General features: G+C 36.5%; 1 long non-coding RNA gene across 1 annotated transcript; it reads right to left on the bottom strand.

Annotated features, from left to right (window-relative positions):
* Positions 8,529-9,678, bottom strand: LOC110264276. The gene is made up of 2 exons (XR_002350147.1): positions 9,104-9,678; positions 8,529-8,981 (listed from the first exon to the last, which is right to left on the bottom strand). It is a non-coding gene; the product is annotated as an uncharacterized LOC110264276 (long non-coding RNA).

Genomic DNA, 10,364 nt, shown 5'->3' with positions numbered 1-10,364 from the left:
ATGATTAAAGTAGTTGGTAAGAAAAGTTAATCCGAAAGATAAATATCTCTGAAACCTTAACTGTTTTACTCATATATTTCACAACCTGTTTACTGCTTGCTTTCTGATTTTCTGAATTTACTGTTTAATACAATTGAAACCCAAACACTCTTTTCTGATTGTCTAACTATGTAAATCATTCAATCATTGTTGCTTAGTCCATCAATCCTCGTGTGATCGACCCTCATTCACTTGAGGTACTACTTGGTACGACCCTGTGCACTTGTCGGTTAGTTTGTGGGTTATAAATTCCGTACAAGTTTTTAGCACCGTTGCCAGGGATTGACTGTGATTGATAACTATTAGTTGTTTGATTGCTTAGATTAGGCGTTTTAGCTTTAATTTTATTTAATTTTTCCTTTTAATTTTTGAAATTTCTTGCTATTAATTTTCCTTAATTTCTGAAATTAAGTTTGGTGTTACCTAATTATTTTTATTTTTAATTTCCTTTCCATTTTTGTTTATAAATTTCGAAATTTTCAATTTAATTTTATTTATAATTTTTGAAATTTTTTCTTTAATTATTTAGTTGTTCTATTTTATTTCTTTTACACATGTTACCTCACTAGGAATTCTCTGCACTCTGATGTAGAGCTTCCCATCTTTTCTTTTTTTCTGTTGTTTATGAGCAGGAACAGGAACAAGAAACCTCTTATAGATTTTGATCCTGAACTTGAACGGGCTTTGAGGCGGCATTTGCAACAGGCTAGACTCTATAAATCTGGTGAAAATCTCAGTGATACTCTTGCAAAAGAAACTGAGGAGCTCACAATGGATCCTAACCACAACAATTTTGTCAATGCCAATGTGGTAAATCAGAATGAGAATGAACAACCTAGAAGGATGCTTGGCTCAGACATTACTCCCAATCCTAATTTCTATGGAAACAGTATTGTGTTGCCTCCTATAGCTACAAACAACTTTGAGCTGATGCCTTAGTTAGTCACTCTGGTATAGCAAAATTGTCAGTATCATGGACTCCCGTAGGAAGATCCAAACCAATTCATCTCTAACTTCCTGTAAATTTCTAACACTGTGAAAATAAATAGAGTGAATCCTGAGGTTTACAAGCTCATGCTCTTCTATTTGCTATGAGGGATAGAGGAAAGCAATGGCTTGATTCTCAGCCCAAGGAGAGCCTCGACACTTGGGATCAGGTAGTCAATGGATTTTTGTCTAAATTCTTCCCACCACAGAAGCTGACTAAGCAAAGGGTGGATATTCAGACCTTCAGGCAGAGAGATGGTGAGACCCTCTATGAAGTCTCGGAGAGATACAAGCTGATGACCAATAAATGCCCTCCTTACATGTTCTCTGAGTAGACCAAGATAGAGATCTTTTATGATGGCCTTTGTGAAATGGCCAAAATGTGTTTAGATAACTCTGCAGGTGGTTCATTGCATATGAAGAAGATGCCGGAAGAGACTGCTGAGCTTATTGAGTTGGTTGTTAGCAACCAATATCTCTGCTCCTCTAATAAGAATCTTATGAACTCTGAGGCTCCTCAGAAGAAAGGAGTCTTGGAAGTAGAAACCTTCAATGCTATTCTTGATCAGAACAAGGTTATGTCTCAACAGATCAATATGCTTACTCAACACTTGAGTGGGATGCAGGTTTTAGCTATTAGTGCTTAGAATCCTCCTCAAGAGGCTTCATATGACATGAATGGTGGCTTCATTGAAGGTGAGAATTATGAATATGCTCAATTTCCTCCTGAACAGGTCAACTATATAGGGAATGCTCTTAGAAACCCCAATAATGATCTATATTCCAAGACCTTTAATCAGGGGTAGAGAAATCACCTAAATTTTGGGTGGAGAGAGCAACCTTAGAGGCAATAGAATTTTAATAATCCTCAGGGCAGTTTTTAGTAGAATAATTTTAATAACCGCCAGTTCCAGTCATCTCAACCACAGCAACCTCAGCAAGTAACTTCTCCACCTCAGAAAAACACTGATCTGGAATCACTAGTTGCAAGTTTTATGCAAGAGACTAGAGCTTCACTTAGAAACTTGGATGTGCAAGTAGGCCAGTTGAGCAAGAAAATACCTGAGTGTCCTCCTAATACCCTTCCTAGTGACACAGTGGTAAATCCAAGAGAAGACTGCAAGGCTATTCAACTAAGAAGCGGTAAAGTAGCTGGTTTAAAGACCAAGGTAAATGAGGAGTTAATTGAAAAAGAAGTTCAGGAGGAGAAGACAGAGGAGGTAGAACACGCCCCTCCTAGGCATGCAACTAACCCTTTTCTAGCCTCTCTTGACACTCATCCGACATTGCGTAAGGCTCCTAAATACAAGCCTAAAATGCCTTACTCTTAGAGGCTCCCGAAGGCTTCCAAAGACAAGCAATTTTCCAGATTTTTAGATGTTTTCATGAAGCTTTAAATCAACATCCCTTTTGCTGAGGCCCTTGAGCAAATGCCTCTCTATGCTAAGTTCATGAAAGAGTTGTTGACTAACAAGAGGAATTGGAAGGAAAGTGAGATAGTGGTGGGGAATGCAGTGCCATTATTCAACATAAACTTCCTGAAAAGATGCAGGACCCAGGAAGCTTTGTAATTCCTTGCACCATTGGAGATGTCACTATTCATATAGCTTTGTGTGATCTTAGAGCTAGCATCAACCTATTGCCACTTTCAGTGATGAAAAAGCTCCAAATTGATGAGGTAAAACCCACTCGTATTTCTCTTCAACTTGCTGACCTTTCTATTAAGATTCCTGTGGAGGTTGTTGAGGATTTACTTATGAAAGTGGGCCGATTTATTTTTCCTACTAATTTTGTCATATTGGATATGGAAGAGGATAAAAAGTCTTCTATTATTCTTGGAAGACCCTTTTTAGGTATAGGTATAGCTCTAATTGATGTGCAAAAGGGTGAACTAACCCTGAGGGTCAATGACGAACAGATGGTCATTAATGTGTTTGAAGCTATTAAACACCCTAATGATTCTGAGGGGTGTATGAGAGTTGATGTTGTTAAACCACTTGTTCAAGAGCTGCTAGAAGCTGAGGCACTTGATGATGTTCTAGATCCTCTCTCTAAGAATAATTTGCTTAATATTGATGAGTCACCATGTCAGAAGGACCTGCCAATCATGCCTAAAGTAGAGGGAGAAATCCTAGGTGAGAATAATTCATATCCAATGAATATTAGCTCTTCCTTGAAGCTTGAGGAGGAAGAGGCACTGATTAGAGTGCTCAAGAGTCATAAAACGGCTCTTGGGTAGACCATTGGTGATTTAAAGGGGATTAGTCCAACCAAGTGTATGCACAAGATCCTTCTTGAAGAGATGCTAAACCGGTTGTGCAACCACAAAAGAGGCTAAATCTAACCATGAAAGAAGTGGTCCAAAAGGAGGTATTGAAACTATAGGAAGCCGTCATTATATACCCTATTTCTGACAGCCCTTGGGTGAGTCCTGCGCAGGTAGTTCCCAAGAAAGGAGGGATGACAGTTATCAAGAATGAAAAGAATGAGCTAATTTCCACAAGGAACGTCACAGGATGGCGAATGTGCATAGATTACAGAAGGCTCAACAGTCAACACTGCTATAAGGATGGATCACTTCCTCTTGCCTTTCATTGATCAGATGCTTGAGAGGTTAGTTGGTCATGCTTTTTATTATTTTTTAGATGGATATTCTGGATATAATCATATTGCAGTGGACCCTCAAGATCAAGAAAAGACGGCATTCACGTGTCCTTTTGAAATATTTGCTTATCGGAGAATAACGTTTGGACTCTGTAATGCCCCAGCAACTTTTCAGAGGTGTATGCTTTCATTTTTTTTGATATGGTTGAAACATTTATTGAGGTATTTATTGATGACTTTTCTGGTTTTGGTAATTTTTTGAATCCTGCCTTAAGCATTTATCTCTGGTCTTGAAACGGTGGCAAGAATCAAATCTTGTTTTAAATTGGGAGGAATGTCATTTTATGGTTACAGAAGGTATTGTTCTTGGACACCAAATTTCAAGCAAGGGAATTGAGGTTGATAGAGCAAAGATGGAGGTAATTGAAAAATTACCACCACTAACCAATGTTAAGGCAGTCCGGAGTTTCTTGGGTCATGCAGGATTTTATAGAAGATTTATAAAGGATCTTTCTAAAATTGCTGAACCATTGAGCAACCTATTGGTTGCTGATATTCCTTTTATCTTTGATACTGACTGTTTGCTTGCCTTTGAAACTCTGAAAGCAAACCTAACATCTGCTCCCATCATAGCTCCTCCTGACTGGGATTTACCATTTCAATTAATGTGTGATGCTAGTGACTATGTGATAAACCAATATTTTATGATTTATATTGTATTTAATTGTGTGGTTTTATCAAATCTTTACCCACTTATTCATACGATTAGCATGTATTTACAATTCCTTCCCAAAATCACTCCATGGTTGAAAAATTGCTTCCTAGAGACCTTTAATTATGTATTTTAATTTTCCTTTATCCCATTCGATGTCGTGATCCATGTGTTAAGTGTTTCAGGCTTCATAGGGCATGAATGGCTTGGAAATTGGAGAGGGAGCTTGCAAAATTGGAAGAAACACAAGAAACTAAGGAGATGATCAGCGACCAATGACGCGAGCACATGGCCCACGCGAATGCGCGAAATGGAGAATTCGCAGCGACGCGAACGCATGCCTGACGTAAACGCATGGATTGAAGTCTGCACGAATGACGCGAATGCGTGGACGACGCAAACGCATGACAAGGAAAATCACTGAATGACGCGAACGCGTGGACGATACGTACGCGTGACCTGCGCGATCTGCAAAAATAAAAGAATACGCTGGGGCGATTTCAGGCCGGTTTTTGACCCAATTTTCGGCCCAGAAATATAGACTAAACCTAGGGAACATGCAGAAACTCAGCAAGCATCCACAGACATTCAGATTCATCACATTAGGATTACTCTTAGTTTTAGATATGAGTTTTGAGAGTTCCATTACATTGATAGTTTATGCTTTTGCTTGGATTTTTGGATGCTGAGAGTCATTACCTCCGTTGAAGATATTACTTTAGTTTGTTTCTTTATTCCCTTATTTTTAATTAGTTACTCATTGATTTTGTTCAGATAATTATGTTGCGTTTTGAATTGATTAATATATAGAGTTATTTTTATTTTAATTAATTTTAATTCTCTATTTTTTTTAATTAATTATGTCTTCTCATATCTTTATGATTATTAATTTCATGTCAATGGAGTAGAATTTCTACTTGACATGGGGGTTGATTAAGAGGCGATACTTGAGTTGGAATGCTCAAGTGCTTGGTTAAACTGGACGTTGTTAGCTAATTCCATACCTGCTAACACTAGACCTGTAACGTCCCATCCAGCAAAATACCTTGCTTAAGTCAGGGTATTTCTACTAGAAAGAACGTTACGTGACCTTTTCTAGTATTAAGTACTTAATTACTGAGCCTTTGTATCGATTTCGCGTTTCAATTTTAAGAAAATGCCAGAAAATTTTGTTTTTATTCATTAATGACATGTATCAAGGATAAACATTGCAAATAATAATAAAAATCATATAAGTATTATTAATAGTAATTCTTATACATAAGAAGTCATATAAACCCAAATACAACACCTACCCCTCTATTAAAATAAAACCTCAAAGGACAAGAGCGAGGGGACTCTATGAAAGCAATTAAAACCATAAAGAAAGCCTACTAATCACTTGCAGCTTCATATTGCATCTTCAAACTTTTGTCACTGAATGGGTGGAAAATTTGGGGGTGAGAACCAAACTACATGTTCTCAGTAGAGGTCGAGAATGCCGTGAAAGTAAAGAATAAAGCGCAAATAGTTAATTTCATTCAGAGACATCTAAAAGAAAATTAACCTCCTTTAAAAGCATTGGTTAATTATTTAAAATCCTAGACCCATATTTTCTTTATAAAACTCTTAAAAGTTTCCTAGACTGTATGAATGACCAACCTGTTCCAAGCATAGGATCATTAAGTCTATGCTAAACCAGTTTGATTTTTCATACTTTACTAGACCTCAAACGTATCAGTCATGGCCTTAGGCCCAAACAACTCAATCAACATCCAATCACCACAATCCAAACAATCAGTTACAAACACAGGTAATGAGGTTCAAACACAATCAAGAGCAATTATATCAAGTATAGCAATTAGCAATTAAACAGAATTATTCACTTAGGCAAACCAATTACAATATACACACCCAAACAATATCACATAGATGAATATGATGAATGTTTAGTCCTAGTGCAGGCCATGAGCTCATGTGTCGGTTAGCACCTACATTCCCGACATTTATCCGGTCACGAGTTCACGATATTCCGAATACGATTTTTCGTTCAAATAAATGCGCATATAATTATTAGCAGCTCTATTGAGACAGCCTCTGCTTTCTACTCGTAGGAAATATACTCTTGGGAACGGAAAATTGCTGTAGGTATCCTAGTTTCCGTACAGAAGCTCTTGGGTTGCTTTAAGCAACAGATAAATAAATATTATCTCTTGGGTTGCATTTAAGCAACAAATAAGCAAATAATATCTCTTAGGTTGCCTCAAGCAACAAACAAACATCTCTTGGGTTGCTTCAAGTAACAAACAAATAAACAAATATCTCTTGGGTTGCCTCAAGCAACAGATAATCATACAATAAGTACTTTACTCTTTCCTTTTTCTTTCATAATTGCAAGTACGCAAGCGGGACAAGACCCACGCCCTTGCCAACAATCCCGTATACCAAATAATCTTTTCTTAAAAGAATCATTGAAGTTATTATCATTAAATAAGCCTTAAATATTGATTTTGATTAAGTCCTTATACTTTTATAAAAATTTGGACATAATCTCCTTTAAAAATAGGACTTAGCCATCCTTACGGGTCCCAACCAAACAATTTACCAAAATCTTTTCAACCTCTCCAAAATTTAAATCAATTCAGAATCAGACAAATTCCAACATTGAATCAGCCCTATGATGCTAAGGTTCATCTTTAATTTTATGAACTCATAACTCTCACTCAGACATTCTCAACACTCTATCTTCTTTTCTGTTTTTAATATAGCAAATAAACTCGGAATTGTGAAAAATTTATGTCCAGGTGTTCATCTTGAAATAAGCTTTCTAACAAATCAAAGATTATAATTTTCTGGTTTTTCTAGCCTTAGGAATAAAGGAAAAACCGTGACTGCTCTGCCGTGCATAAAACTAGAAAAACAGCAGCAGCATGTGATATTCAAAATCCAATATAAAATCCAAGTTAAATCCAATGACTTTAAAAATTAATATAGTATAACTCTACTTATCCAGGTTTCTTTTCCAATTGGTCCCAGGTCAATATCATTTTTAATGAAGAAGTTATATAACCTAGAAGTTGACTAATTTTCTGCAGAATTCTATTTTAAAACTTAATGAACTTATCTTCTTCCAAGTCCCATAACTTACTCATTAAAACATGGATAGCCCTGAAATTTAAGTCACATATGCTAAATATACTTAATTTTCACTTCCAATTGGTTGCACCTCGATATCCAACCAGGTTCAAAAGTTATAAACTCCCAAATTTACTGATTTAAGAAAACAGAATCTGGCCTTTACTGCATAATGCATCGTATTTCAAAAATTCGTATCTTTTAAACCGCAAGTTCAACCGTTCTGAAATTTTACGAAATTAAAATAATAGGACTAAAGTTTTATTTAAAATTGGTTTCGCTTCAAAATTTAATTCGGAACTTTCACAGCAGAGCCAACAAGTTACTACTGTTCCAAAAATTCTGCAGTAAAAATCAGATCCCACAACCATTACTCAAATATTCACCATAAATTTTATATTTAATGAAAAGCTCTCAAACTCTCCAATTCAGTCCCAATTATTCTCAAGTTTAACCAGGACTTGGTTCAACACAATTTCGATCATCACAGAATTAGTTACAATCTTTCAAAGTTACTGTTTTCACTTAAATATAATGCAGAAAATCAGATTTTACGGCTTAACTTTGAAAAATCATAACTAAATCTTCAGTTAATACAAAACCTTCAAATTTAAATCCTAACAACTACACTTGTTAAAGTTTACTCAAATTTTAATCTCACACCATTTCGATCACTAGCAAATTACTAGGCCGTCCTCAAAGTAACCATTCTATTTTGAAAACCAGATTCTTAATAATGGTTTAGTCTTTTAGGCCCTAATTCTTCAACAATTCTCAATCCAATATCAAATATATCAGATGATTATCTTAGTCTCAACCATTTATACATAATCAGTCAAAACCACAATCCTCTACTAATCTCAAGTCACTTTCACAACCATAGCAATATACCAAACAACCATTTCAACAACCAATAATCAATAATTCAATCATCTACCGCACATAATTACAATCAACTCAATCACACCACCAAGCACAATCGCAATCACAATCCAACATTCATATAATCAATTAATTACTCACAACTATTAATACTATTTGTAGTTATTCAGTAAACCTTGTTGGCATTCCTAAATTAAAATTATTTTAAACCCCATACCTCGATGTCGAAACTCGTAAGATTAAATGCTGTGAGCGGCTTTTCCTTTTGACTCACAGCAGTGGCAATTCCCATGCAAATCCGAACCTGGCACTATCTCTAATCATGCTCGCAACGGCGACAATTCCACAACAGTAATGATAGTTACAGCGAAACAGAGAATTAAAATTGGATGGGAATAAAGAACAATTACAGCCCTGGGGATTTCAAGACAAGACATATACCAGAATCAACTCAGAACAAGCATGGCAGTGATAATAAAATGTGTAAATAGACAATGATCAAGGAAAAGATCAATCCAGATTAAAGTAGCATCAGACTCATCAATAGCAACTCTAACAGATTCATAATAGCATCAACGCCGGTACTCCAAATAATAGCAGTAGAGAAACAGGTGCAGTAAAGGGGCATGAACGACAGGGATGACTAGGATCTAGATTGACGATGGCGATAACAATACAAAACAAGAACATACACTATATTGTATTCAGAATGAAAATATAGTAGAGAAATAAAATCGGGAAGCAGAGCACGAGCAAGAGTGTTACAGTTTCAAGAATGGAATTGGGAACGCAGGGGAAGCTGTTGTCGGGTATTTCAGTGGCGCTTTCCTTCAAGCTCAATGATGATTGAACTATGACGGCGAGCTTCCTTCAACGGCAGCGCTGACGGCGGTTCGCGGCGTTGGCAGCGATGACTCCAATGCGGCGACGAAGACAAGGCTTCTTCTCGGTCAGCGGCTTGCAGCTCACAGTTTCCTCCCAATGTCGTTCTTCCTCTCCTCTTCGTGGTTCTGTTTCCGACGGTGGTGACACGTGTGACGGGCTCCACGGTTGCGCAGCGCAACCTCCTCTCTCTCCCTCGCGAGTTCGTCCCTCTCTCTTTCTCCTGACGCTCTTGATGATAGACGGCCTCCAAGGTGGCGGCAGGAAACTCGAAGGCATTCAGTCTCCACAGCGACAGCAGTGAGACGCCGGTGATGGCGGGATGGACGGCGGCTGGACGACGATGTGGTGTAGTCCCCTTTTTTCCTCTCAGCTCTCTCAGACGCTCTCCTCTCCTCTGTGTGTGTGTGTGACTGCGTTTTGGGAGAAAGGGGTAAAGGGGTTAGGATTTGTGAATTGGGGAAATTAGGGTTTCTAAATTAATTTAGGGATTTTGGGTTAGAAATAAAACATTTTATAAAGGAATAAAGATAAATATGAATAGATATTTTGATAAAATTGAAGGGTAGAGTAATCTTAAAATCAAATATACTCTATTAAAAATATTTAAGAATATTATTTATCAACATATTGCTAAGTTGAATTTTAATTACTCTTAATTGATTGATTTATAAAATAAGATATCAAATTAATAAAATAAATCGTAACTTTTTCAAAATAAAAGTTACTTAAATTAAATTGTACAATTCTTTCTTATTTTTCAACTACTAAGAATATGCAAAATATTCAATTATAATAAAATTGCTTAAGAAGCTTAGTTGGTCTAAATGAAATTATCTCCGAATCTATTTAATTATTTCTAATAAAGTAATTTCTAAAATTACAAAGTTTAAACTTAATAAGATAAAATCTCAATTTATTTATATTTAGATTTTCAAAAATGCGGGATGTTACAAGACCTCCCTAAGGGAGAGGACTAGGATCTGAGGGTAAGAGTTAGTTTAATCACCATACCTTTCCTTATTTAGTAAGGGAAAATCGAGTGAGAACAATAAGCTTTTTACATTACACATGAGAAGATCCCAACAAGGATAGAAGTTCCACTTAATTATTCCCCCAGTCAAGGCCTTTTATTCAGAGTATC

This window comes from Arachis ipaensis, chromosome B07 (assembly GCF_000816755.2).
Source record: "Arachis ipaensis cultivar K30076 chromosome B07, Araip1.1, whole genome shotgun sequence".
NCBI classification, from domain to species: Eukaryota; Viridiplantae; Streptophyta; class Magnoliopsida; order Fabales; family Fabaceae; genus Arachis; species Arachis ipaensis.
This window is presented reverse-complemented; position numbering and strand designations above follow the sequence as displayed.